Consider the following 27,474-nt stretch of genomic DNA (forward strand, 5'->3'; position numbering starts at 1 on the left):
AGCCCTCCAGGCTCCTCTGTGCATGGAATTTTGCAGGCAAGAATACTGGAGTGGGTTGCCATGCCCTCCTCCACGGGATCTTCGGGACCCAGAGACTGAACCCATGTCTCTTACATCTCCTGCATTGGCAGATGGATTTTGTACCACTACTGCCACCTGGGAAGCCCCTGACAATTATTGGGAAGGCATTAGTGACATGATCAAACTATAACCAGCAAGGACCACAGAAGCCACGACAGAGAGTATGGCAGGATCACGCTGAGGGAAAGGCTTGGGTCTTAGTAAGAAGTGAAATCTGTCACCTTGTGCTAAGTCACTCCCTTGGCCAAATGTTAAAACTTGGAGACTCATCCAGCCTCCAGCTGGATCCAGCTGCAAACCATCCCTGTCTGCCCACCACAGCCAAGGCCCTGGATACACTGGGTGCAGAAGGGGCTGTGAGAATCAGACAGAGGCGGCTGCTCTAGAGTACGATCTGCTACATAATGTTAAAGACATCAATAAAGTTTCACAAAATACGCTGAGAAGTTCAGGGCTACCCTCCTCAAATGGGTCTGAGAGGTGATGCTTACCTGAGACAGGGTTTCGCACCCTCAGCGCTGCTGACGTTTGGGGCTGGGTGCTCTTTGTGGTGGGGGCCGCCCCGTGGGTGCTGGGGTGTTCGGCAGCCTCCCTGGCCTCTACCCTCTGGATACTAGCACCAATCCCCCTCAGCTGTAACAAATGAAAACAACTCGGGGCTTCCCTGGTGGTCCAGTGGTTAAGAGTTCATCCTGCAACGCAGGGGACGTGGGTTCAATCCCCGCTCAGGGGGCTAAGACCCCATGTGCCACAGAGCAACCGAGTCTGTGCGCCACAAACAGAGAGTCCGCGTGCGCAGCGAAGGCTCCCCCACGACGCAGGGGTGGTCCAGAGGGTCCCGACTGAGACTCAACACAGCCAAATAAACAAATGGGTGAGACTCACTGCAGGGGACGCAGGTGTGATTCCTGGTCAAGGAGCTAAGGTCTCACATGCCATGCAGTGCAGCCAAAAAATTAAAAAAATGATAAAATTAAAAATAAAAATGCCTCCCGGTACTGAGAGAGCTAGTTCTAAGGTAGGTTGATAAGGAGTCTGGGGCCCTGGAGGAGGAGGAGGAGGAGGAGAAGGGACTTTTCTTCTACATTCCTTCTTCTTAGTCACTAAGACATCTTTTCTTAAGCTCTGAATTGTTATGGCAACAATCTATTTTGCCTAAGACTACCTTTCTTTAAGCCAGGAGCTAATGATTACACAACAAACAACACATCTTACTAATGATTATATAACAACAACGTATCTTGCTCCAGGACATGTTTCTCCTTCCTAACAGAAACCTTCTGACTAATCCTGTTATAAGGTGTATGTTGTGAGAGTGGATCTGGTAAGACCTTTACAACCTTGAGACATTCTTTTGATTTATTGTTGGTAACCGATTGAAAAAGTACATAGATCCCTTGCTAAGACTGGCAACGGGGCACTCTCTGCCACCTTCTGATGTCTATGTCAGAAGCTTCCTCTGTCCCTTTTTCACTATAAGAAAACCTTTTGCCGCACGAAGCTCTGAGCGACTGAAGCTGCGTCTTGGGTCCCAAAGCGAAATTCTGTCCTTCGGAGATGGCGAGTCCGACACGGTTCACCGTGAGCGATCAATACGCCCGTGTGTCCTCTGGAAGGTGAAACGGGCCCCAGCTAAAAACCACTGCCTAGTGGTCAGCAACTCCACTAGGCTGGCCTCACGCTTCTCTCCATCCACCAAGCCCCAAACCTGCCTTTCCACACCTCCTCGGGCAGAGACGTCGCCCCTCTTTTCTGGAGCCAAAGCCGAGGCTGAGCAGCTCAGTTGTCCCCCTTATTCCTACCTTGTCCTTTGCTAAAGCAACCCCCCTACTGCCCTCTCCTCCTCTGGACTCCCCTCCCTCCATCACCCGTGGTCTCCACTCACCTCCCACTGCCAGAACCAGCAACTTCTTAGCCTGCCCGTCATCCGACATCACCCAGCGCTTCCAGATCCACCTGGGCCCCATCACCCTGCCGTGTGCTGGCGAAGACCAGGGCTGGGCGCGTGCCAAGTTCTCCTTTCCGGGGTCACGGAGTCCCCAGACCGGCCCTGCCCCCTCATGCCCGGGTCCCCAGAGGCCTCACTGTCCACCTGCCAGCCAGAGCCACAGCCCGGATGAGTGCAGCCTGTCCCTCAGTCTCGGTGCCCACCGACGCACTAAGGCAAGGCTTCCTTCATTATTACTGGGTTTTTCCTCATTACATGGCGAGTCTGGGTCTGGGCTGGGTTAGCGTCCTGGCCTGTGGGCTCCAGGCCCACTCTGACTTGTGCAGCTTCCAAACTCCGTCCCCCTTGGCTGAAGGGCCTCACCCCTGCGTTCTCTTCACCTGTTCGACTCCCACCCGCCCTTTACAGTTCAACTCACATCCTGGCTCTTTCTGCCCGCTCTCACTGCTACCTCTCCCCACTCTCAATCCGATCATTTCTGTACAGTCAGTTTGGCAACCGATCCTGTGTGGTATTTCCCGATTTGATGCCTTATACCTTGAATTCTCTTTCCGTAGATGCGTACCTTTCCAAAGGCCAGAGACCCCATGTAGGGAGGGACCCCTAGAATTTAGCCAAGTTCATTGCACACAGGGAACTGCTGTTATTTTTCTAACTAAGGGCTGGTGTCATATAGCAGAAATAGAAAACAGAATCATTTCACAGTAAGATTTCTCAACAAAATCTCTTGGTAGACATAATTCTCTTACAAAGGAACTAGCCTATATAGTAAGTAACATTTCTTCTTCACTACCATCATCTCAGATAAAAACTTCAAAATCTTTAAAAATGGAAACAAAATCACAAATCTCATCTCTGATTGTAAGTAATACATTTGGTAATTTGGACTCCCCTTTTCCGTGATTTCTTGATTACTGAGGAATACATAAATAACTAGGTAAGTACATGTATATTTTTGATAATATGGAATGCATGTTTGAGTATACTGAAGAAATTCTGCTTGAAACCTGGGCTACAATTTCAGACGCATACAGCTCATGATACATCTTATGAACAGATGCAAAGGTGTTTATCATTATCTTTGTGCTACAGTTTCTGATTTTACATATGAAAACCAAGGCATCATTCAGCATAAAGTACATTCTTTGCATGACATATTTGCATTTGTAAAACACCCACATTTACTTTCACTGCTTAATGGGCCTGGTTAAAATGGGCCACTTGATATACAAACGGAGCACACTGGCTCCCAGCTCAATGGTGCTGATAAGAAAACGACTCCTTTTAGATGCAAATGAACCTACTAATCACAATTAAAATGGTGGAGTTGAGGAGAGCTGAGCAGCTGTTCCAAGAGCTACAAGTCTCCGGACAGTTTGTTGTTCAGTCGCTCGGTCGTGTCCATCTCTCTGTGACCCCACGGACTGCAGCACGCCAGGCCTCCCTGTCCATCACCAACTCCCGGAGTCCACCCAAACTCATGTCCATTGAGTCGGTGATGCCATCCAACCATCTCATCCTCTGTCGTCCCCTTCTCCTTCCGCCTTCAATCTTTCCCAGCATCAGGGTCTTTTCCAATGAGTCAGTTCTTCCTATCAGGTGGCTAAACTATGTTCGCATCCTTTGTGAAGTCAGCTCTTTGCCTCAGGGCCAGTTCGGTTCCAGATTAATCTCAGGAGCAGCCCAGGACTCCCCAGAGTCTGCCCCAGAGTCCTCTGCCCAGGGGCCAATGGGATGAACTCAGCTTTTTTAAAGGCAGTTTTGGGAGGTCAGAGGGAACTCCCAAATCTGGACTGACTGTGCAAGTGTGGTCATCAGCCAAGTTCAAAGGACATAACTGGAGCAGACGGGAGGAAGACTGCATTTGTAAGAGTCACGGAGGAGAGGCAGGACACAAAAAAATTAGCTGAGGCATTCCCTTGAAACCGAGTAGTCGCTATGGAAAACAGTGTGGAGGTTCCTCAAACAATTACACACAGACTCACCATAGGATCTGGTAGTTTCACTTCTTGGTAGAGACTCAAAAGAACTGAAAGCAGGAACTCAAACAGTTGCGCATACGCCCATGTTCACAGGAGCATTATTCACAAAAGAACAAGAGCAGAAGCAACCCGAGAATCCATGGATGATGAGTGGATACAGAGTATTTGGTAAATATGTGCGATGGAATGTTGCTGCTGCTGCTAAGTCGCTTCAGTTGCGTCCGACTCTGTGTGACCCTATAGACGGCAGCCCACCAGGCTCCCCCGTCCCTGGGATTCTCCAGGCAAGAACACTGGAGTGGGTTGCCATTTCCTTATCCAATGCATGAAAGTGAAAAGTGAAAGTGAAGTCACTCAGTCGTGTCCGACTCTTCGCGACCCCATGGACTGCAGCCTACCCGGCTCCTCCGTCCATGGGATTTTTCAGGCAAGAGTACTGGAGTGGGTTGCCATTGCCTTCTCCATGGAATGTTATTCAGCCTTAAAAGAAAAAGAAAATTTCGACAGCTGCTATAACGTAGGTGAACCTTCAGTGGCTCGGAGGGTAAAGAGCTTGCCTGGAACATGGGAGACGCAGGTTTGATCCCTGGGTCGGGAAGACCCCCTGGAGGAGGGCATGGCCACCCACTCCAGTATTCCTGCCTGGAGAATCCCACAGACAGAGGAGCCTGGTGGGCTACAGTCCATGGGGTCGGAAAGAGTCAGACACGACTGAGCGACTTCACTTTCTATCACACAAAACAAACAAATATCGTATGACTCTGCTTACATGAGGGGCCCAGAACAGTCAAGTTCATGAAAGACAGAGTAGCATGGTGGTTGCCAGGGGCTGCGAGGAGAAGGGGTTGGGGAGTCGTCTAACGGGCACAGCCTCAATTTTCCAAGTTGAAGGTAGTTCCAGGGATGGATGCTGGGGACGGCTGCACCACAGCGTCAAAGAACTTAATGCCACTGAACTGCACGTTTACAAATGACTAAGATGATAAGTCAATAACGTGTACTTTAGTATAATTTAAAAACAAATAGTAGCTAGCTAGCTCTGTGTGTGTGTGTGTGTGTGTGTGTGTGTGTGTGTGTGTGTGTGTGTGCATGAGAGTTGCTCAGTCGTGTCCAACTCTTTGTGAGCCCAAGGATGTAGCCCACCAGGCTCCTCCATCCATGGGATTCTCCAGGCAAGAATCCTGGAGCGGTTGGCCATTTCCTTCTTCATGGGATCTTCCCAACCCAGGGATTGAACCAGGGTCTCCTGCATTGCGGGCGGATTCGTTACTATCTGAGCCACCAGGGAAGCCCAGCTAACTAGCTAGACAAGAAAATAAATACACAGCCATTCAATACTGGCCAGCCAGATACTCGGGTAGGGCAGGAGGCACTTATGCTCCTCTGCGCTAAGGCTCTGGAAACAGCAGCTGGTTTGCCCATCTTTTCTCAGACTCACCCATTCATTGAATAACATGTCTTTACACCTGCTATGGGAACAAGGCAATGAAGAAACCATCCTGTTCCCCAAGAGGCAGGGACACAGCTGGGCAAGTAGATAAAGAATCCGGGCTGTTCACAGCGTGACACACAGGTCCAGACCCTACCACCCTCGGGTCCCTCGGCTACTAAGCTATGAATGAAAATGGACATTAGCGCCTTTTGCACAACAACCCTCCTAACGGGCAGAAACTCTGGGTGGTTCCCCCTCTTCCAAGACGCCTCCCCTGATTGGATCTTCATCTGTCCCTCCTCTGAGGCCTGGCAGCCCTGCCAACAACATGCAGACTTGAACATTAACTGTCCTGCCGGTTCCCCAGCTGCCTCCCCGGGGAAACTGTGGGTTTATTATTCAGTTGCTCAGTCGTGTTCGACACTTTGCCCTCACGGACTGCAGCCCGCGAGGCTCCGCTGTCCATGGGATTTCCCAGGCAGGAACACCGCAGTGGGTTGCCATTTCCTTCTCCAGACGATCTACCTGAACCAGGGGATCGAACCAAGTCTCCGACACTGGCAGGCGGGTTCTTGACCACTGCGAGACCTGGAACCCTGGGGAGACTACAGACCCTCCGAAGTGTCACGACCTTGCTGGGTGCTCAGCACCAGGGCTGGTACCTGGTCCCTGCTCCGGAAGCACTGGTTATTACCCCAGCCCAGAGAGCAGCCCTCAGGATACTCTGAGGGGCACCTCTGGGGGCTTGAAACCCAGAGGCTTCGTCAAGGAACTCCTCTAACCTGGAGCCTCTGCCCACAGACACAGACACCACGAAGCCTCCAGGAGCGGCTTGTGTGAGGACGCGGGGCTGGGCGGGAGAGGCCGACGGGACCCCTGGGCCTTCCCCTCCGGCCGGGCGTCCAGACTGAGAGCCAGCCCTGGATCCTTCCCTTGGCAGAGGTTTAGTGGAGGCCCTGACGACTGTGCCCATAACAGGCGGAACCCGCCGGGGTGTGCGTCATGCAGTCGGAGAGAAGGGGTCGGTGACCTTTCCCCCAGATACTCTCCTCCAAGTGGAAAGTACCTCTCGAGTGAAAACAGCATTTTGCCTTGGCATCCTCACGCCCGCTCCCATCACCCAAAAGCGGGAAGGACAGGCCACACGCCCGTCCCCTGTCAGAGGTCTGAGCGGGCTTTTCAGGCCGTGACGACCACACGCTGCCCACCAGAGATAATGCCAGCAGCACTACCCGCTGCTACTCCACAGCGCTGAAACAGCTTTCAGAGGAAAACCTCAGTGACGGAACGAAAGCCACTATGACCTATTTATCTTTCAGGCTTGCGGAGATCAAGAGATATAAACATTTAATCCATGTTTTGGACACAGTCTGATTCCCACTACAATGCTGAAAACCAATCACGGACGAGAAAATGATCGTTTGTGGGAAAAACTGGTTTACCCCGACTCTTCATTTCCTCCCTTTGAGAGCAAGACCCCATCAAGATGAGAGACATAAACGCTGAGTGTGGAAAGCTGATGCTGTAGAGCTGGACATCTCTGTCTACATGTTCTGTCGCGGGTACCAAATCTGGGCACTAAAAAGCTGAAGCTGCACATAACAACAGAAAAGTTTATTTTTTAAAAAATATTTCTCCTATGGTTTATTGGATCTAGTTATAGTTGGCTTTGAAGCAACAAAAAGCAATTTTCCATTTCCCAAAAGTAATCTCTTTCATCTGCAAGGCAGCAAATCCTGTGATCGGCCTCAGCATCTCAACTACGCCTGTCCTCCCACTCCGGACGGAACATGAAGAGCGGCCCCCCTTCAAAGTCGCCCCGCACCTTCTCCTCTCCCCTGATGCCCAGTCATCCCCCTCAGCGCCTGTGCCAAGCTGTGGCCTGCTTGGGACTCTCTTATTCTCAAACCGTCCCAGGTGTACAGTGCATGAGTGTGTGCCGACTCACTCACTCGTGTCTGACTCTGTGAGACCCCATGGGCTGCAGCCCGCCAGGCTCCTCTGTCCATGGGACTCTCCAGGCAAGGATACTGGAGTGGGTTGCCACTTCCTTCTCTAGGAGATCTTCCCAACCCAGGGGTCGAACCTGCGTCTCTTGTGTCTCCTGCATTGGCAGGCGGGTTCTTTACCACCAGCAACCACTGGGAAGCCCGATGTGTACCCTAAGCCCCACTCAATAAAACCAGAGAAGAAATGACTGGGAAACCTAAGGAGACTGACCCACAGGTGGACCAGATCTTATGTAACTGACTCTTGTACACCTAAAACTTCACGCCCGTATGATTCTTCCAGAAAACCTACAGAAACACCCATTCTTCTCCTGAAATGACCATGAGGCAAATAGTGTTGCTAAACTTCCTTACAACGTTAAACTCAAGGAGAACATAGTTTCAGTAATACTACTTCTTGGCCACAGTTACAGAGATGGGGGTGTTGAGGACTGTGGTTTACACAATCCCATGGTACGTGGTGACTGCTAGGAACACTTCTTCCTGGGTGTAAACAGTCAGCTATGAAATTAAAAGACACTTGCTCCTTGGAAGGAAAGCTGTGACAAACCTAGACAGCATATTAAAAAGTAGAAACATCACTTTGCTGATGAAGGTCCGTCTAGTCAAAGCTATGGTTTTTCCAGTAGTCATGAATGGATGTGAGAGTTGGACTATAAAGAAAGCTGAGTGCTGAAGAATTGATGCTTTTGAACTGTGGTGTTGGAAAAGACTCTTGAGAGTCCCTTGGACTGCAAGGAGATCCAACCAGTCAGTTCTAAAGGAAATCAACCCGGAATATTCATTGGAAGGACTGGTGTTGAAGCTGAAACTCCAATACTTTGGCCAACTGATGTGAAGAGCTGCCTCATTTGAAAAGACCCTGATGCTGGGAAAGATCGAAGGCAGGAGGAGAAGGGGACGGCAGAGGATGAGATGGCTGGATGGCATCACTGACTTGACAGACATGGGTTTGGGTGGGCTCCAGGAGTTGGTGATGGACAGGGAGGCCTGGCGTGCTGCGGTTCATGGGGTCGCAAAGAGTCGGACATGACTGAGCGACTGAACGACAACATAAACAGTCAGTGTAGCTGGGAGAGAGGTTTTTTGTTTTTCTTCGTTTTGTTCTACAAGTCCCTCTTCTTTCAATCACCACATAATTGATGCTTGAAGCATATCCAGGAAAGCCTTGGCTTCCTGAAACTTCTGGGAGAACTCGACTCCCACGGGCAGATGCTGCTTCCTGGTGCCTGGTCGTAACGGCTCACCAGCGAGTCTACTGACCACACGCAGTGCACACTCCACGTCCAGGGCTCCGCCTGCCCTCTCGGGCGCCGCCTGGCCCGAGAGCCCCTGAAGGACGCAGTCACGGCCCTCCACTCGCTCGCGGAGCCCAGCACGAGACCCGGTTGGAAAGGCCTTCCTGTCTCCCCAAGACAACGCTGCACACAGGTGCGCACTGTGCAGTTTCAGACCCGTGTCCCAGGCTTGCCCTTCCTGGGACGACACTCACAGGTACGGCATCCTTACCACACGTGCATCAAATAAACTGCCACCCCTTCATATCCACAGGTGTACAGACTTTCCTTAGCAGTGACTCGGTGTGAGTCAATGGTCCATGCGAAACCGTTTCCTGGGCTTCCTGTGGGCTGTGACAGATACTCCCAATTGTCCTAACTCCGAGCGATTGGCTTCATCTCCTACCGTCCCTTGTCTTACCCTGTGTGGTATTTTTTGGCTCTGGCCACTCCAAGCTGTTCCCAGGCCCCCAGACACACCTGGAGGCCTCTTACTTTTGTCTTTGCTCCCTCAGCTGCCCTCCGGAAACATTCCCTCCCTCCAATGTTCTCTTTGCAAACTCTTACGTGTTCTGGAAAATTCTGCTCCTCCCGTCTCCTTGCACCTCCGTCCGCGCCCGTGGCACGTCCGCCCCCCACACCGTTCCCTCCAGGCCCCACACTGTACTGCAGCCTGTCTCTTTAGGTGGCCAGACCATGAACTCCGGGGGGAGGAGGACAACTCTTCTGTTGGTCCAAAGTTCTCGGCAGCTGGCATCTTAGAGCAGGTGTTCAACAAATGGCTGCCAGAAAAAACTCGCCTAATGGATCTAGAGAGCAGGCATCGGGATCTTCATTTTGCAGCTAAGAACACCTCATTCAGAAGGGTGAGGTCACGAGGGTCCTGGCGCTCAGCAGTGCCCCATGCTCTTTCCACGGCACCGTGATGCTGATGTAACCCAACTCTCATTTCCTGTTGTCTCTTGGGTTTTGTGACCTACAGGAAATAAAAGTTTACCAGACGCTTCTGTGCCTCCAAACATCGCCCTCTTTGCAGAATGGACACCTAGAAGGACAGTCCTATAACTCACCATTATCGGTGCCTCCAGTTTAACTCCGAGTCCAGGCAGCCAAGCGCTAAATTAACATCACTCTTCTCCACAGAGGGGATGGGGGCTCTGGAACGGGCACAAGATGCCTGCATAACTCTGAAGAGCAGATTTACACACCCCTTTGTCTCCCACAGAAATGGACTCAAGAGCTGCAGCAGTGCATAAATGATCCTTTCTTTCCACTGTTTATAGTTGAAAGCAGCAGTTTTCAGCTTCTTGCCCGTGATCACTCCACTAAAAATAGCTTTGATGCTGTCACACGCAAACTTCAGCAGAACCTGAAAGCACTCCCCTTTCAGTTCTGAGCGAGTTCAACTTTAAAGGAGAGGCAGCTGTTAACATACTCCAGCGTGTTTACATGATGCTGAAGTAGTCTGGCTCGTAGTGGAAAGAGAGAGAAAAAAAGAAAAACCACCACCACGAAAAAGGGACACAGATGGGTCTGCAGCCTCTGGTGCTGACAGCTCTTTCTGCTGAGCTGGAACCCTGGGAGAACTGTGGGGGTGACAGAGGAAATCCAAAACACCCAGCTTTAAGGGGCAACTGACCCATGATGAAGACAGGAGGGAGGCGAGGTTCCCCGCTATGCTTGAGGTCGGGGTTGGGGAGGTGGCCGAGAGAGTGGTACTTTATAGGGAACAGGACTTACAGACAAGAGGGTACAGGAGACCTGACCTTCCGTGCCAGCCCCTCCCCTGCTGGCCCGAAGGACCTGCTTGCTGGGTCTCCCCTCTCTTCAGCCCAGGGAACTGGGGTTAAGTGAGAAAATGCAAGCAAAGTGCCTGGTGGGGTGTGTGACCCCTAACAAGACAATCCCCAGTGTCCTTTAGAAACCTGTGACCAGAGAGTGTCTGGGGTCAAGACTGGAATACAGGCAGCTTCATTTAAAAAAAAACAGCATCCACCAAATAAATTTTTTTTTTCCTCCTTCTTAATCCTACAGTCCAGAGGATGACTCACACCATATTTGCTCACAAAGTGAGAATTCATTTTCCAAGGTTTTTGTCCCAGAAAACTTTTGCAGAGAACTTGTCTGAGCTGAGATGCGGGGGGACCAGGACCCCGGCTGCCGCAGGACTTCTCACACCTGCCGGGTGTTCGTCGCCGGCCCCCAGGGGACAGGGACTGAGGTCAAGGGTCGGAGTGGTGGTACCTGCCCAGGGACCAGAGTCCTCGCTTGGGACATTCATGCTGGAAGCCCACACACGTTTCACAACCCGAAATTTAACCGAAACCTCAGATTCTCTGAAGGCGACCTGGAGAGAACACCTCTATTACCTCACTGTCCCGTTCGAAGAGCTCTGAGGCTGTGAGCAGTCAGCGACTGAAGCACTAGAAGGAACAGGCTTCCTAAACACGCTGTAAATTTCAGTGGCACATCAAGGTCACATTAGTGGAGGAATTTATCACCTAAGTTGTATGTATTTGAACAACAGAACAGACTTCATATACTGCTATATCTTTAACACTCATTTTTTGGTTAACAAGACAGAAGAATTTACAGTCACTGCCAAGAGCTTGCTGGCAGCTAATACCCCGATTAGCCGTTGCCTGGCAACAGTCATGCATGCTTCCTCCCAAATCAGGAAGAACCACTGCTAAATCTAGACTAATTACAAAATGGGACAAATATTTAAAAGCTTTATATTTATTAAGGATTTGAGGAGGGTATCCTAATAAGAATGACTCCTATTAAACACATTTAACTAAGTACAACACCTGTCTATCTGGGTTTCTCTGTCCGACGTTATGCAGATCATTTTAGGAAAACTGGATGTTTCTGCAACTTTCTTAATTTCTCCAAATAGTGCGCTAAACAAAGCCACATGCTTACATCCTGTAGAAGCACGTCTTTTGCCTACTTCTCTAAGGATAAGAATGAAAAGAAGTGCCAGAGCACCTAAACTTTTTAAAATACACACATCTGCAAAGGCATCGGGAGGCCATAATCACACTTCTCACTAGCCTTGCGAAGCTATCTGGACAGAAACCTCAGCAGCCTCCTACTTCCGTTTCTCCTTTCATCGGCACTTGAGTCCTGCGATTTCAAGGGCTACTCGGAGTTCTCTGTGCGGAGAACGTGCCCAGGGATTGTTCAGAGTCCACAAGGCTGGCCTCCCTGCCATAGCAGCTGTGCTGCTGGGGGCGAGGTTCTGCACAACCCAAGTTCTAAAGTCAAGAGACCTGGCTTCCTCCCCGAGAGCCCGAAACACACACGCGCGTGCACATGCACGCACACACACACACACGGACCCCACAGAATCTAGCTCTCTGTCACATGCAAATGTAGTAAGACGTCACGTACAGGGAGGGATATCCTCTCCAAAAGATCTCTTCTCAGCCTTTTGGTTAAGATCAAGTGTACTATGCGACCTTCCTGATGGCTCGGCAGTAAAGAATCTGCCTGCCAAGCAGGAGACACAGGTTGGATCCCTGGGTCTGGAAGATCCCCTGTAGAAGGAAATGGCAGCCCACTCCAGTGTTGTTGCCTGAAAAGTTCCATGGACAGAGGAGCCTGGTGGGCTATATTCCAAGGGGTTGCAAAGAGCTGGACACGACTGAACGACTGAGCACGCCCCCTCGAGACACAAGATGCCAACCTCAAAGACGGTACATGAGCTGGGAGGGGTCTGCAAACTCGGGGCCAAACCGCACTGCCTCAGAGGTAAGAGTGTCATTTACATTGTTGGGTGGTTGAAATAAAAAAGTCAAAAGGAGAATCATATTTCATGACACATGAAAATCATACAAAATCCAAATTGCAGGGTCCAAAATAAAACTTCACTGGGATACAACACATCTTCATTTAGGTATATAGAATTCTCTAGAAGTATGTCTGTTTCATACTACATATTCAGTATTTGGCCCTTTACAACAAAAGTTTGTAGATCTCTAAAGTGGAATAAAGACCAGGAACATTTTAGTTCTTGAAAAAGAAATTGATTTTGGACCAACTTGAAAACTGACCAAGACAAAGCAAATGAGCCATCTCCCACCAAATGGCCTTGAGTCCGCACTGCTTTGTGAAGGCACTATCAAAAATTCCAGAAAACAGTTCCTGTGCAATGCTAATTTAACTAGTATTAAATTAAATCACTGTTACTTGGAATCTTTTTGATTTCAGCTAACCAATCCTCCCTCCCCTTCCACACACACAAACTCTCTTCTAAATGTTTTCCTTAGACTGTGTCTCCTGTATCTTGTTATGAGTGGAACAATCTGGGTAACTCATCAGATGGTCTGTGGAAATCTACACCCTTTTCTAAACGGAAATCATTTTATTATTAAAAACAAACACGAGGACGGTTTTTAGGCCTGAGAGGAATATGGAACCAATTACATTTTGTGTGTAAATAAGCCTGTCCACCAGATAAGGCTGCATGGTTCATGAACTTTGTTACGAAAGTGCTGATACGAATGAACACACGGATATGCTCTCAAGTCTGGAACAGCCCAAGGCCGCTTCCCTTTTGCTGCCCTCTGCCTCGGGTCCTCCAGTCACTGAGCTGGAGTATTTTCTTGAAGTTCACTGGCAGCTTGCCTTAAACCTTAAACTTTAGAGACACGTCTTGCATCATGTTACGGCCCACGGTTTCTGCGTAGTAACCGTGGGCTTCACCATCTGATCATGTTTCCCAATTTCACTGTCAACCAAAGCTTAGAAAAAGTGCCATCTTCCAGGACCACTTACAACAAATCCTTAAGTATTCTCCATGAATCAAAATGTAAGTGCTGGATAATGGTTAACTTTTGGACACTCTGAACCTGACATAAGAAAGAGGGAAGACCTTCAAGTTTTGTCACTATGAAGAACTATGGCAATTTTGGAAGAAGAGCCTAAGAGTAATTAACATCAAAATAAAAAATTGTATTTATCCCTCTGATCTCGCTGGGTAGAACTGGCTCTCCTTAAATGAACCTGAATCTTCTGGAATTACCCCAGTTGTGCTGGGGCTTCCGTGGTGGCTCAGATCATAAATAATCCGCCTGCAATGCAGGAGACCCCGGTTCAATCCCTGGTCAGGACGATCCCCTGGAGGAGGAAATGGCAACCCACTCCAGCATTCTTGCCTGGGAAATCCCGCGGACAGAGGAGCCTGGCGGGCTGCAGTCACTGGGGTCGCAAAGAGTCAGACATGACTGAGCGACCAACACCCTCACAAACGGCTGTGCTGTGCCGCCCTCCGCAGGCCGCTCCGGCTGTAGGGCCCCAAGGCCCACGGTGTTCCCTGAAAACAGGCCTGTTCTTTCAGACTCAAGTGGGTACGGTGCTGTTCTGTGAGCCGGGACACCCGGTGGCCTCGGTGGTCCTCTGGTGCTTCTGGCCTGCACGCCGCTCAGGGAGAGGCCCTCCCCAGCAGGCGGAGGCAGGGTGGTCGGGGCTGACCGGGCCTGGGTAGAACCTGAGCCCCCGCAGACCACAAGGGACACTGGTTTAGGTGACCCTTCATCTACTTAGCCTGGCTCCAAACGAGCTGAGCCATTCAGACGCCTCAGGCCTGGAATTACAGGAAGGGAAGCTGAGGGAGCAAAGGGGCCCAGCTGGGAGACAGGTGAATGGAGGCGGGGAATGGAGCCACGGGGGGAGAAAGGCAGGGAAGGCTGAGCAGCAGCGCCTGAAACTCCCGAGAGAGCTCACCTCGGCCTGGGGCTCCCGCTCCAGGCGCCAGGCCACACTGCAGGGGGTGGGGGTGGGGCCATGGGCGTGTACGGGATCTCCTGATCGCTACACGTCCTTGAAGGAGGGATTTTTCTCTTTTTTTTTTTGCATATATACACGTATGTGTGTGTGTGTGCACGTGCACACATGCGCATGTGTGTACTCAGTTGCTAAGACGTGTCTGACTCCCTGTGACTCTAAGGACTGTAGCCGTCCAGGCTCCTCTGTCCATGAGACTTCCCAGGCAAAAACACTGGCGTGGGCTGCCATTTCCTCCTCCAGGGGATCTTCCCAACCCAGGGATTGAAGCTGCATCTCCTGCACTGGCAGGCATATTCTTTTCCATTGAGCCACCTAGGAAGCCCATGTAGATGTGTGTATACTTGTGTATATGTGTCCACAAATGTATATACACATTAAGCTTGTTAATGTGATGGATGACATCAAGGTCCTTTTCTTAATGTTCATGTGTTTGGCTGTGTCAGGGCTCGGCTGCGGCACGTGGACCTTCACTGCAGCATGAGCGACCTCTGTTGCAGTGTGTAGGCGCCAGAGCACATGGGCTCAGCAGTCGGAGTGCACAGGCTTAGCTGCCCCATGGCATGTGGGATCTTAGTTCCTCAATGAGGGATCAATCCCGTGTCCCCCACATGGCAAGGTGGGTTCTTAACCACTGGACCACCAGGAAGGTCCCAGATACCGAGTTCTGAATGATGAACCAGTTTTGCATACCTAGGATAAATCCCACTTGGCCATGGCATAGAGCTTGTTTTATACAGATTTGGATTTTATTTGCTAATATTTTGCTAAACATTTTGCATCTATGTTCATGAGTGATACTGGTCTATGGTTTTCTTTTTTTATCTTCACCCAGTTTGGGTATTAGGCTAATGCTGGCCTCTGAATGAGTTACAAAGTATTTTCTCTGCTTCTGTTCTCTGAAGGAGACCAGCAGGAATTAGTATAATTTCTTTCTTAACTGTTTCACAGAATTCACCAGTAAGCCCATCTGGGCCTGGGGCTTTCTGTTTGAGAAGGTTATTAATTATTGCTTCAATTTCTTTAATAGAGGCCTCTTCAGATTGTCTACTTCATCCTGGGTGACTTTTGGCAAATTGCATCTTGCAGGGAATTTGTCCATTTAATCTAAGTTATAAAATTTGTGGGCAAAAAGTTGTACATAATATTCCTTTATTATGCTTTCTAATGTTCATGGGATCTGCAGGGATGTCCTTTCTTTCATTTGTGATATTATCAATTTGTGTCTTTGTTTTTCTTGGTTAGCCTGCCTAGAGGCTGGTCGATTTTATTGATCTATTCAAAGAAACAGCTTTTGGTGTTAGTAATTTTTCTCTACAGATTTCCTGTTTTTAATTTCACTGATTCCTGTGTCAATCTTTTTTCTTTTCTTCCGCTTTCTCTGGATTTAATTTTTTCTTCTTTCTCTAGTTTCCTAAGGTGGAAACACAGATTACTGCTTTTGGATCTTTCTTCATTTCTAATGTATTCTTTTGATGCTCTAAATTTCCACCTAAGCACTGCTTTCACTGCATCCCACAAATTTTTAAGTTGTGCTTTCATTTTCACTTACTTCACAATATTTGAAAATTTCTCTATTCTATTTTAAAATTTCTCTTAAGAGTTCTTCTTTGACTAGTATTAGCTGTCAGTGTGCAGTTTAAACTCTGTGTATTTTGGTATTCACCAAACATCTATCTCAGTGAATGTTCTATGTGATTTTGAGAAGGTTTAATCCGTTGTTGGATGAATTAGGCCATAGATATCCATTCTATCCAGCTGGTTGATGGTGATGCTGAGTTCAACTCTATCCTCACTGATTTTCTGCCTCCTGGATGCATCCATTTCTGAGAAACTGGTGTTGAAGTCTCCAAATATGAGAGTGAATTCGTTTATTTCTCTTTGCAATTCTATTAGTTTTTGCCTCACATAGTTTGACACTATGTTGCTAGGCACATATGCGTTAAAAATTATGTCTTCTTGGAAAACCAACCCCCCTCACCATTATGTAATACCTTTCTTTATCCCTGATAATTTTCTTTGAAGTCTGCTTGTTTGAAATTAATATAGCTGCTCCCGCTTTCCTTCAGTGTATTTCCCTCCATCTCTTTCCTTTTAGTCTATGTGTGTTTCATACTTAAAGAAGGTGTTTCTTGTAGACGAGGCACAGTTAGGTCTTGTTTCTTAACTCCCTCTGCCATTATCTGCCTTCTAATCGGTGCATTCAGACTACTGACATTCAAAGTGATTACTGTTCCGATTGGATTAACCTCTGTATATTGGTTACTGTTTTCCATTCATTGCTCTTGTCCATTGTTCTTACTTTTGTCTTCTACTCTTTTTCTGCTTTTTAAGGTTTCAGAGGAATGTTTCACAGAATTCCATTTTCTCTCTTCCCTTAGCATATCAGTTATGCTTTTTTTTCTTATTTTTAAACGGCTGTCCTTGCTCCTTATAGTCGAGAGCTGAAAGTAAAAAGCAAGTTTGAGGTCCTCCCTCCAACTTCACTCCTGATTAGCCCTTGAGCCTCACCTGGCCTTCTCCTCTGGTAAGTTTAAGGGTTTGGCTTGCCTTCTCTACAGCCACTTTGGACTAACATTTCGCAACTCTCTCCTATGTGTTTCCGAGGGCATCTCGCACCACCACTTCATTTTACAGTCTAGGAAACAGATCAGGAGACGTTCTACACGGCCATGCACTGATCAGGAGCAGAGGGAGGCCTGGAAATCAGGTCACTGCTGTTTCCATTACACAGGCTACCTCTGTTATTAGAATTAAAAATTTATCCTAAAAGGGTGGGGAGGAATTTCATTTAAAAGTAAACGCTTGAAGCAAAGAAAAAGGAATTACAGCAATACCTTCATCAACTGGGCACAGCTAACCATTTCAATAACAGCAAAAAGCAAACAAGAGTGGGGTAGGAGATGCACCAATCCAAGGTGCTCCCGTACTTTCTGCCTCCTGAGTGCGCAGTTTAACCCCTTCGCAGCCAGTGAATGCTGGGTCCTGGGAGAGTGAGTCCCTCAGTGGTGCTGAGGAATCATTTTCTGACCTAATACCCAAGTGGCAGGCTTGACCTCACTCATTAAAAAGACAAGAACGCCACCCAGATCTGCTAAGAGTCACTGATGGCCTCAGCGTCCCCAGGATCTCCAGATGGTGCACAGTCACAAAACTTACCTGCAAGGGGAATTCTCTTGACTTCAAGTCACCAGACCTAGGGCAAGCCCTGTCCTCTAAAAATGGTTCCTATTCCAAGCCTGATCTCACAAACCTGACTCACAGTGAAGATAAAGCATCGTGAATGTGGACAAGGTGGGCATCGGCGGGCATGCCCGGCCAGGGTTGCCAGGAGCACTCTCTCCTCTTCCTCCAATAACCTCTCCCCAGATCCCCTTGGGTGCCAGCCCTCCCCCAGTGCAGGGTGAGCTTCAGTTCAGTTCAGTTCAGTCGCTCAGTCGTGTCCGACTCTTTGCAATCCCATGGACTGCAGCACGCCAGGCCTCCCTGTCCATCACCAACTCCTGGAGTTTACTCAAACTCACGTCCATTGAGTCGGTGATGCATCCAACCGTCTCATCCCTCTTCTGTCCCCTTCTCCTCCCGCCTTCAATCTTTCCCAGCATCAGGGTCTTTTCAAATGAGTAAGTTCTTCGCATGAGGTGGCCAAAGTACTGGAGTTTCAGCTTCAACATCAGTCCTTCCAATGAATATTCAGGACTGATTTCCTTTAGGATGGACTGGTTGGATCTCCTTGCAGTCCAAGGGACTCTCAAGAGTCTTCTCCAACACCACAGTTCAAAAGCATCAATTCTTCAGTGCTCAGCTTTCTTTATAGTCCAAGTCTCACATCTATACATAAGGTGAGCATAAGGCAAGAAAATGTACACCATTCCCCGCTATAATTACTGGACAGTATGAAAGGGAAGGGAGAGTGTTAGTTGCTCAGCTGTGTCCTACTCTTTGCGACCCCATGGACTGTAGCCCGCCAGGCTCCTCTGTCCATGGAATTCTCCAGGCAGGAATACTGGAGTGGGTTGCCATTCCTTTCTCCAGGGGATCTTCCTGACCCAGGGATCGAACCTGGGTCTCCTGCATTGCGGGCAGATTCCTTACCACCTGAGCTACAAGGGAAACCCATACAGTATGATCCCTTTATAAATATAGTTTGTGTGGGTAAAGGGACATATTAAAAGATGTTCAACACTCATGTCCATAGCAGTGTTATTCACAACAGCCAAGAGGCAGAAGTAATTCAGTGAATGGATTAACAAACTGTATCTATATATACATCTACATACAATGGAATATCATTCATAAAGAAATTCTGACACAGGGTACAATCTGGATGAAACCTGAAGACAGTACGCTAAAGTGAAACAAGCCAGACACATACACAAAGACAAACGCTGGATGATTCTCTTTATACGAGATCCCTAGAGGAGTCAAGCTCAGAGAGTCAGAATGGAGAATGCAGAACGGTGGTTGTCAGGGCTCAGGGAGAGGGTGAAATAGAGAGCTGAGGTTTAACGGGCACAGTGTCAGTTTTTGCAAGATGAACACGTTTTGGAAACTGCTTGTAAAACAATGTGTATCTACTTACTGCCACTGAAGTCTACACTTAAAACAGTTAAGATAGGGACTTCTCTGGAGGTCCAGTGGTTAAGACTTCGCCTTCCAACACAGGGGCTGAGGGTTCAATCCCTGGTCAGCGAGCTAAGACCCCACATGCCTCGTGGCCAGAAAACCAAAACATAAAACAGAAGCCAATACTGTCACAAATTCAATAAAAACTTTAAAAATGGTCCACATTAAAAAAAAAAAGTTACGATAGTGAATTTTATGTTATGTGCATTTTGCCACAATTAAAAAATTTTTCATAAGTGCTAACAACATGGAAATAAGGGTACTTTTATTGAGTTCTTTATATTCTTACTGTTTGACCATTCTACACAAGTATGCATTAACTTCATAATCAGAGAATACCAAACAGCTATTTTAATTCTGGAAAAAGATAAATACACTTCACAAAGATGGTATACTTCGACTACAGTAGGCCAGTAACCCAAAGAACTTAGGTCTCTGGGCTTTTAGTGTGTTTGTTTTCAATCATGTAGAAATTTCACTGTGGCCCCTCGTTTTGTCAGCTTCCTTTCATTTCTTATCTCGCCGCCACCAAAACAGCTTAAAAGTCATCAACAGTCATTGTTCTGTGACTTATTAAAATGCTCAGGTTAATTCTATAAAAATGACTATTAAATAAAAAAGTAAAGATGCTTTAAAAAACTTCCCTTCCAGCTTTTTCTTGATTCATTTATTGAATAAATACTTGTTAAGCACTGAACAGATGCCTGGCAGCGCAGAAAGCCTTGGGGACACAGTGGTGGCCGGGTTGCCCTCAGCTCCAGGCTTCCAGAGCTCAGACCTTAACTGAGGGTGGAGATACGAGACAGATGGTGGATAGGGCTCCACGTGGTTCTGTGCCACGCTGTGCGAGCACACCCATGCACGCTCACGTGAGCACACATATGCACATGCAGTCACTCACGCCAACTTTCACACTCAATGACACTGATGTTACTCGCTAACCTAGAATCTTCCCAGATGGCACGAGTGGTAAAGAACCTGCTTGCAATGCAGGAAACGCAAGGGACTCGGGTTTGATCCCTAGGTTGGAAAGATTCCCTGGAGAAGGAAACAGCAACCCACTCCAGTATTCTTGCCTGGAAAATTCCAGGGACAGAGGAGCCTGGTGGGCTACAGTCCATGGGGCAGCAAAGAGTCGGACATGACTTGGTGACTGAGGACACCAGCTGCAACTTTTCTGGGCTTCTGGGGAAACCTCACAGCCCCCACCAGGGAGGCCTCTTGGACTCGCAGTGACCGTAACAGTTGAATTTGCTCAGCCTGAGATGTTGTCATAATATTAGACTGGAAGAACGGAAAATTCATTCTTGCTCAAATTTAATTCTTCCCTACATGCGGCAAAAGTCATCTCTCCAATACTCATGCCCCAGATGCCTAGTCATCTTCAATTATTTCCCCAAATGCACGTAACAGAAGTTCTTTGATGCCTGTTCAGTCCCATCCCATCACCTGGATCAGCCCAACAAGGATCTTTGCTGCTCAGGGTCCAGCCTCATTCAAGGACCCAAAGACCATTCAGCCTTCTCATCCCTTCCCCCACGTATTGCAGACTCTTCATCCAAACACCTTGCTGATCTCAGTCACCTTGAGTCCCATCTCTTGGCCATATTTCCATAATATCTGCTGAATACAATCTTTAGCATGAACATAAACTTGGAAAAACACAGAACTTAAAATAAGACCATCAGAATGGATAAAACCAGACATGGAGTCGATCAGCCAACCCCTCCACTAACCCAAGACAGCCCGTCTCCCCAGTGAGCGCAGCTAGAGTCTGCCGTCCGGCGTCCCGGGCAGCCTCCCCTCCTCACGTCCCCAGACCCCCGTCCGTGGCCCTGCGGTTGTCACAGAACCGTGAGAGACACAGGGGACAACAGCTGGCGCCTCAAGGACACTCAAGGATGGAGGGGGGACGCGGTCCAGGCTTGGGGCCGGCTGAGAAGACTCGGGGGCGGGGTCGGGGGTTGGATGTCACTTTGCCAGAACTTTCTGCGTGGGCTGTGGCTGCGATCAGCTTGGAGTTTCTTCTCGAGCATTCATGTCAGATTTGTGCTGATTCAGCCACACACTCCCTGTGGGCCCTCTGGGACTGGGAGTGCCCGTCAATCCGTGGGCCAGATGGCTTGAGCCTTTGCAGCGTGGCTGGGCAGAGAGACAATGGTGCTACGAGGGCCTGTGTGCATTAGGGGGCAAAGCATTTAATCCACTGACTGTCCCCATCCCGGGAGACAGGCAAAGCAAGCTGGCCACAGTACTGCTGCCCGCATTTCTGGCGAGACCGGAGATAAACACCGTGATGCAGACTGCTGCACCAGAAGCCGACGTCCACCACGCTTCCCAGTATCCTCACCCCCAGATGGGCCCGTCAACGGTTCTGCCTTGACCTCTTGTCTTGCTATGGCCAAGAGGACAATAGGAAACAGGACAGAGACTGAGAGGACTTCCCAGGAGGCGCTAGGGGTCAACAGTCTGCCTGCCAACACAGAAGACCCAAGAGATGTGGGTTCGATCCCTGGGTTCAGGAAGATTCCCCTGGAGTAAGCAATGGCAATCCACTCCAGTATTCTTGCCTGGAGAATCCCATGGACAGAGGAGCCTGGAGGACTCCAGTCCATAGGGTTGCAAAGAGTCGGACACGACTGAGCAACTAAACAGCAAGCAGCAGAGACTGAGAACGTGGCTGCGCACTGAGGCAGTGGGTTCTCTCCTGTGGCTGGAGCCCTTCCACCACGACGTGAACCAGCCCGGAAGGACAGCTTCCTCCAGGACGTGACTGCCCATGGAGAGATGCCCCGCTGTCCCCATCATCCCAGCTGAATTCCAAATACACAGGACAGCCCTGCCAAAACCACACGCGACAGAGGTGGCCCACCATGCTGAGTCCAGCCTAAACTGCCAACGCCAGAAAGATGAGTGAAGAGACTCTTGTGAGTCACTTAATTTGGGGTGTTTGTTATGCAGCAGAAGCTAAATGATACAAAGATCTCTACGATGCAACCCGCTCTGCAAACCACGATTCAAAGACTGCGATGCAAATTCAAGAGGTAGCTTTACTTGGTGACTCTTGTGGACGCCTAATACAAATAAAGGAAAGCAGTAACAGCAGTCCTAACACCTTCTGCAATCCGGCCTTGAGCAGTGACTCAGGGACTTCACAGGACAAAATTGTTGCCATGCAATTTTGCTGAATAAATGAGCAAAGGAGGAAGGAGGAGGAAGGGAGGGTACTCAATAGCAACTGACACCAACCCTTGGTACCAACTACTGATGCAAGATCTGGTGATGGCCAGTGTAATCCTCAGACGTGTGTCAGGAGGCGAGGGTCCTGGGAGACTGCGCGGGCACTGACATCTATTTCCTCTCTCCCCATATTCCTTCTACCTCAGGGAGCCAGGAGGAAACCGAGACACCCTGGAGAGGACCTTTTGAAGCCACCAGGCAGTAATTGTATCCTCTTAAAGGCACAGACCCTGTTAAGTAGCTCAAAATGTCACTCCAGAGAAAGACAAGCTTCTGTGGGAGTTAGAGGCTAAGGGTCCCGTAGGAAGACGCACTGTTAGGATGGCTTCTCGGAGGCCCACCAAATCCTCACACCTCTCTGCCTCTGATGGGGTCAGGACAGTGGTGAAGCGCAAGCTCGGTCACTTCGCTTACACAGTTTGGAGGGTCTCCCCCCCGAGCCCTTTGCACAGTGTCCGCCCCGTTGGTGCATCTCTCCCCCGAGCCCTCGGCACAGCGTGTCGCTGTCCGCCCCGTTGGTGGGTCTGTCCCTCGAGCCCTTGGCACAGCGTGTCGCTGTCCGCCCCGTTGGTGGGTCTCTCCCCCGAGCCCTTGGCACAGGGTGTCGCTGTCCGCCCCGTTAGTGGGTCTCTCCCCCGAGCCCTTGGCACAGGGTGTCGCTGTCCGCCCCGTTGGTGGGTCTCCCCCCCGAGCCCTTGGCACAGCGTGGCGCTGTCCGCCCCGTTGGTGGGTCTCTCCCTGGGAGCCCTTGGCACAGCGTGTCGCTGTCCGCCCCGTTGGTGGGTCTCTCCCCCGAGCCCTTGGCACAGGGTGTTGCTGTCCGCCCCGTTGGTGGGTCTCCCCCCCGAGCCCTTGGCACAGCATGTCGCTGTCCGCCCCGTTGGTGGCTCTCCCCCCCGAGCCCTTGGCACAGCGTGTCGCTGTCCTCCCCGTTGGTGGGTCTCCCCCCCGAGCCCTTGGCACAGCGTGGCGCTGTCCGCCCCGTTGGTGGGTCTCCCCCCCGAGCCCTTGGCACAGCGTGGCGCTGTCCGCCCCGTTGGTGGGTCTCCCCCCCGAGCCCTTGGTACAACGTGTCGCTGTCCGCCCCGTTGGTGGGTCTGTCCCTCGAGCCCTTGGCACAGCGTGTCGCTGTCCGCCCCGTTGGTGGGTCTCCCCCCCGAGCCCTTGGCACAGGGTGTCGCTGTCCGCCCCGTTGGTGGGTCTCTCCCCCGAGCCCTTGGCACAGGGTGTCGCTGTCCGCCCCGTTAGTGGGTCTCTCCCCCGAGCCCTTGGCACAGGGTGTCGCTGTCCGCCCCGTTGGTGGGTCTCCCCCCCGAGCCCTTGGCACAGCGTGGCGCTGTCCGCCCCGTTGGTGGGTCTCTCCCTGGGAGCCCTTGGCACAGCGTGTCGCTGTCCGCCCCGTTGGTGGGTCTCTCCCCCGAGCCCTTGGCACAGCGTGGCGCTGTCCGCCCCGTTGGTGGGTCTCCCCCCCGAGCCCTTGGCACAGCGTGGCGCTGTCCGCCCCGTTGGTGGGTCTCCCCCCCGAGCCCTTGGTACAACGTGTCGCTGTCCGCCCCGTTGGTGGGTCTGTCCCTCGAGCCCTTGGCACAGCGTGTCGCTGTCCGCCCCGTTGGTGGGTCTCCCCCCCGAGCCCTTGGCACAGGGTGTCGCTGTCCGCCCCGTTGGTGGGTCTCTCCCCCGAGCCCTTGGCACAGGGTGTCGCTGTCCGCCCCGTTAGTGGGTCTCTCCCCCGAGCCCTTGGCACAGGGTGTCGCTGTCCGCCCCGTTGGTGGGTCTCCCCCCCGAGCCCTTGGCACAGCGTGGCGCTGTCCGCCCCGTTGGTGGTTCTCCCCCGAGCCCTTGGCACAGCGTGTCGCTGTCCGCCCCGTTGGTGGGTCTCTCCCTGGGAGCCCTTGGCACAGCGTGTCTCTGTCCGCCCCGTTGGTGGCTCTCCCCCCTGAGCCCTTGGCACAGCGTGTCGCTGTCCTCCCCGTTGGTGGGTCCCCCCCCCGAGCCCTTGGCACAGCGTGTCGCTGTCCGCCCCGTTGGTGGCTCTCCCCCCCGAGCCCTTGGCACAGCGTGTCGCTGTCCTCCCCGTTGGTGGGTCTCCCCCCCGAGCCCTTGGCACAGCGTGGCGCTGTCCGCCCCGTTGGTGGGTCTCCCCCCCGAGCCCTTGGCACAGCGTGGCGCTGTCCGCCCCGTTGGTGGGTCTCCCCCCCGAGCCCTTGGTACAACGTGTCGCTGTCCGCCCCGTTGGTGGGTCTGTCCCTCGAGCCCTTGGCACAGCGTGTCGCTGTCCGCCCCGTTGGTGGGTCTCCCCCCCGAGCCCTTGGCACAGGGTGTCGCTGTCCGCCCCGTTGGTGGGTCTCTCCCCCGAGCCCTTGGCACAGGGTGTTGCTGTCCGCCCCGTTGGTGGGTCTCCCCCCCGAGCCCTTGGCACAGGGTGTCGCTGTCCGCCCCGTTGGTGGGTCTCCCCCCCGAGCCCTTGGCACAGGGTGTCGCTGTCCGCCCCGTTAGTGGGTCTCTCCCCCGAGCCCTTGGCACAGGGTGTCGCTGTCCGCCCCGTTGGTGGGTCTCCCCCCCGAGCCCTTGGCACAGCGTGGCGCTGTCCGCCCCGTTGGTGGGTCTCTCCCTGGGAGCCCTTGGCACAGCGTGTCGCTGTCCGCCCCGTTGGTGGGTCTCTCCCCCGAGCCCTTGGCACAGGGTGTTGCTGTCCGCCCCGTTGGTGGGTCTCCCCCCCGAGCCCTTGGCACAGCGTGGCGCTGTCCGCCCCGTTGGCGGGTCTCCCCCCCGAGCCCTTGGCACATCGTGTCGCTGTCCGCCCCGTTGGCGGGTCTCCCCCCCGAGCCCTTGGCACAGCGTGGCGCTGTCCTCCCCGTTGGCGGGTCTCCCCCCCGAGCCCTTGGCACAGCGTGTCGCTGTCCGCCCCGTTGGTGGGTCTCCCCCCCGAGCCCTTCGCGCAGCGTGTCGCTGTCCGCCCCGTTGGTGGGTCTCCCCCCCGAGCCCTTGGCGCAGCGTGTCGCTGTCCGCCCCGTTGGTGGGTCTCCCCCCCGAGCCCTTGGCGCAGCGTGTCGCTGTCCGCCCCGTTGGTGGGTCTCCCCCCCGAGCCCTTGGCGCAGCGTGTCGCTGTCCGCCCCGTTGGTGGGTCTCCCCCCCGAGCCCTTGGCGCAGCGTGTCGCTGTCCGCCCCGTTGGTGGGTCTCTCCCCCGAGCCCTTGGCGCAGCGTGTCGTTGTCCGGCCCGTTGGTGGGTCTCCCCCCCGAGCCCTTGGCGCAGCGTGTCGCTGTCCGCCCCGTTGGTGGTTCTCCCCCGAGCCCTTGGCACAGCGTGTCGCTGTCCGCCCCGTTGGTGGGTCTCTCCCCCGAGCCCTTGGCACAGCGTGTCGCTGTCCGCCCCGTTGGTGGGTCTCTCCCCCGAGCCCTTGGCACAGCGTGTCGCTGTCCGCCCCGTTGGTGGGTCTCTCCTCCGAGCCCTTTGCACAGTGTCCGCCCCATTGGTGCATCTCTCCCTGGGAGCCCTTGGCACAGCGTGTCGCTGTCCGCCCCGTTGGTGGGTCTCTCCCCCGAGCCCTTGGCACAGCGTGTCGCTGTCCGCCCCGTTGGTGGGTCTCTCCCTCGAGCCCTTGGCACAGCGTGTCGCTGTCCGCCCCGTTGGTGGGTCTCTCCCCCGAGCCCTTGGCACAGCGTGGCGCTGTCCGCCCCGTGCTCCCCTAACGCTCTCCGTTTAGCTGACTGCTGTTGTTCGGTGGCTCAGTTGTGTCCGACTCTTCACGACCCCATGGACTGCAGCACGCCAGGCCTCCCTGCCCATCACCAACTCCTGGAGCTTAATCAAACCCATGTCCATCGAGTCGGTGATGCCATCCAACGGTCTCCTCCTCTGTCGCCCCTTCTCCTCCTGCCCTCAGTCCTTCCCAGCATCAGGGTCTTTCCCAGAGAGATTAGAACATCTTCTATCCCCCAAGCTTCTTGAGAGCACAAACCAGCTTTTAACTAACCCTCCTTTCCTCCTCCCCTTCCTCCCATTCTCATGAATTCATTCCTTTATTCAGCAATTGATTATTAAAGAGCCATAGCCAGGCACACTGTCAGGGAATAGCTCCCAGGCCAGGGGCAGAAGGTCAAGAGATAATTATCAATAACTAATCCCAAGAAACAGAGTTACAGATACAGAAAAGAAACTCATGCTTACCGGGGGTAAGGGGGAGAGAGAGACAGACTGAAGACTGGGATTGACATAAACACTGTATGTCAAACAGATAACCGATGAGGACCTACTGCACAGCACAGGGAACTCTACTCAACAGCCTGTAATGACCTACATAGAAACAGGATCTAAAAAAGAGTGGATGCACGTGTATATATAACTGACTCACTCTGCTGTGCGCCTGAATCTAAGACAGCACTGTAAATCAACTCTACTCTACCAAAATTAAAAAAAACCTAAGCACAGCCAACAGTTATGGAAGTCATTCACCTGCCAGGCACTGTTCTAAGGATTTTAAACATACCGTCATTTAAACCTGGACCAACCGATCTGTATCCTCGTATACCGATAAGGACACTGACGTACACGGAGAGGGTTTGTGTACATAACTTGTCTGTGGCAGCAGCCAGGTCGTGGCAGAGCTGACAACACAAATATACACCCCAACCGCTTTGCTGCACCACTGCCCACTGAAGTGCCCTGAAAGGCTGACCCGAGGCGTTTGCGTTTTATTTTGATGGTGAAAGTAACCCGCTGAGGTTTAAGGTGAAGGCTGGAATGGAGATTAGAGACAGAAAGCTGGGCTGGGGGAGCGGCTCCCTAAACCCTGGGAGGGGCAGACGCACCCACAGCAGGAAGTGGGCGAGGGCTCCGGGGTGGCGTCTGAACCAAGGTCAGACCCGGAGATGATTCCGAGCTTCATGACTTGGATACTGGGCTGAAGGGAGGACCCCACCAAGAAAGAAACATTCAAGAGGCAGAACAACAACCAGAAAAGAGGCAGAACAGGTTTGGAAGGTACGTCCAGGTGCCCCAGTAAAAACAATTTACTTGAGCCAAGAAATAATGATCTCAGGCTGACACTGAATGACGCTCCAAACCCTAGATAACCCCCAGGCTTGAGA

At 51.6% G+C, this 27,474-nt stretch overlaps 1 protein-coding gene and 2 long non-coding RNA genes across 26 annotated transcripts in view; 1 reads left to right on the forward strand and 2 right to left on the reverse strand.

The window, feature by feature from the left end:
* The window catches only part of FOXN3 (forkhead box N3), a 538,038-nt gene that overhangs the window by 129,913 nt on the left and 380,651 nt on the right, over positions 1–27,474 (reverse strand). The window lies entirely within an intron of this gene.
* LOC145513873 (uncharacterized) lies at positions 15,906–22,893 on the forward strand. 2 transcript variants are annotated; one of them, XR_014059725.1, is made up of 2 exons: positions 15,906–18,478; positions 22,624–22,893. It is a non-coding gene; the product is annotated as an uncharacterized LOC145513873 (long non-coding RNA). The 2 variants fall into 2 exon arrangements; XR_014059726.1 differs by having other exon boundaries at positions 16,915–18,478; positions 21,978–22,893.
* Positions 16,846–18,638, reverse strand: LOC145513872 (uncharacterized). The gene is made up of 2 exons (XR_014059724.1): positions 18,478–18,638; positions 16,846–17,985 (listed from the first exon to the last, which is right to left on the reverse strand). It is a non-coding gene; the product is annotated as an uncharacterized LOC145513872 (long non-coding RNA).

This window comes from Giraffa tippelskirchi, chromosome 7, assembly GCF_054371585.1.
Source record: "Giraffa tippelskirchi isolate mGirTip1 chromosome 7, T2T-mGirTip1v1.2.pri, whole genome shotgun sequence".
Taxonomy (NCBI): domain Eukaryota; kingdom Metazoa; phylum Chordata; class Mammalia; order Artiodactyla; family Giraffidae; genus Giraffa; species Giraffa tippelskirchi.